Source organism: Physeter macrocephalus, chromosome 6 (genome assembly GCF_002837175.3).
Source record: "Physeter macrocephalus isolate SW-GA chromosome 6, ASM283717v5, whole genome shotgun sequence".
NCBI classification, from domain to species: domain Eukaryota; kingdom Metazoa; phylum Chordata; class Mammalia; order Artiodactyla; family Physeteridae; genus Physeter; species Physeter macrocephalus.
Genome location: NC_041219.1, coordinates 97428606 through 97430950, shown reverse-complemented (window position 1 = coordinate 97430950; position 2345 = coordinate 97428606).

Below are 2345 nucleotides of genomic sequence, written 5' to 3'. Positions count from 1 at the left end.
AATTTTATAAGACAAATGTCTATGATGAAATATTTTCCAGGAAATTACAGTTGCAAGTTTAAAGATAAAACTCCTTATGAAGAAGCAAAGTTGATTGCCTTATGCAATGATGCTATGAAAACCAATATTTTACAAAAGGACTTACTGGAATATTAATATCCTGCTATGAGACCTAGTTTTGGTAGAAAAATAAAATTCATTGCAAAGTATTCATTTAAAAAAGAACTTATACAAAATTGCCTTATTAAATGAAAGTATAACAGTTACATTTTACATTGAACCTATGGTCAAAAAAGAACAGAAAGAGTGTGTATTAAAACCTCTGTCCAAACTTATTTCTGAAATGATTTTATATCTAGAGAATTCTACAGCACTAGACATTGGTAATTCTACAGCACTAGACTTTGGTTTTTAAAGGTTGTGTAAAAATTCAGGTGAAACTAATCTAGGATGTTATCCTTCAGGACAATAGCTATCTTTGTGGGTGGTGGAGGATGGAAGGGAAAACACAGGGCTTCTGGACTCCTAGTAATGTATTGTGTGTTGATCCGAGTGTGGGTGACATAGCTGTGCCGGTTTGTGAAAATTCAACAAGTTGTATGATGTTACATGTACACTAATGTGAAATATAGTATACTGCCATTAAATTTTTAAAATATTTGTATACATGTGCACATCCACATATACGCACACAATGTAAACTTCTGCAGTATAATCATGATGTGGTCATTTTAAAAATACATCTATTTAGAAGTTTTTAATTAAGTACTTTTTAGTGATAGTGAGGCTAAAACTTGTATAAAGTCCATAAAAGGAGTCTGTGTTTTTAATGGGTTAATCAAATATTCTAGTGAATGTATCATTTATTTTATTGTTGACATTTATTCATTTGTGAATTCATACAATAAAACTTATTTTTCTAAACCTTCTTATAGGAGTTACTTACGGGTCAAGTCATTCTTTTCAAAAGCTCAAAAATCTTAAAGACCTAAGAGAGTACACACTTTTCTTGAATAAAATAAATTGAGACATAATGAAGTAAATCTAAATTGTCTTGAGACTAGATATTTATTTAGACCAGACTATTTTTCAAATATTTAAATTTGTTACTAGAAAAAAGAAGCAGGATTAAACTTGTAAAATTATTTTCTAATGTGTATCTAGAGATACATACTGGCATGTTCCCAGAGGTGTTCAATGAATCTCATGGGATAGAACTGGTTGCTGGTATCTCTGACTTGAAGTTAAATATTTCTTCTTCCAAGAGTATTTAGTCCCTTAAAAAGGAAAACTGCTTCTCTAAAAGTAACTAAAAGTAAATATAATTAAATAGGGATTATTATAATTATTTAGACTTAAAAAACTTTAAGTTATATTTTTAAATTAGACCTGTCACAATTAGCAGAAATCTTATTTGGCTCATTTTATATGCAGGTTGAACTACAATTGGGTGATTTGTATGAGACCTTGGAAATCATTTGGGTATATTAAGCTCTGTACGCTAACTGAAATATTGAGAAAATATTGGGTATATTAATGGAACTAAGAATTCTTTAATGTTGTATGGACAATGTACAAGTATATCAAATTTTGGGACATGTTGGGATACCTGTTCCCTATAGCTATTTTCTTCTTTATTTAACTGAAAGATGTGTGCCCACTACCAGCTTAATAAATAAAAGTATATGTAAATAAAATTCTCTATACCCTCCTCCCCAGTAATACCCTTCCTCCTCTCCGCAGAAGTAAGTACAATCCAGAATTTGGAATTTATATCCAGACCTTAATTTTCATGTATCTTATTTACATATACATTTAGGCAAAATATATCATACCATTTGCTTATTTTTAAATTTTATGCAATTGGAATTATGATATATAAGTTCAGCACTTTTTTTCTCAGCATTAAGCATGCAAGCTCCATCTATGTTGATGGTTGTAGCTCTATTTTGTTCATTTCTTGGTGAATTTAAAAAAATATTGTTAAAGGATATTACAGTGTAATAACCCTGAGCTTTGGTCATGTGGTACTTTGTCTTATTTTTTAATCTAAGTACCCTTAAGAAAGTTACTGAAAACTATTTCAGCCTGTTTTCTTACCTATCGAAAGGGATGGTAATGTCTTCTTTATAAATTAGTTTAGACATAATTACATACTGTGCATTTGGAGATAAATATATAGATATATAAAATATTATGTATTTTGAACAATAATAAATGATTTTTCTTTTCCATATTTTAATTTTTTTCTCTTATTTTTTTTTAATTTTTTTTTTTTTTTAAATTTTTGCGTTATGCGGGCCTCTCAGTGTTGTGGCCTCTCCCGTTGCGGAGCACAGGCTCCG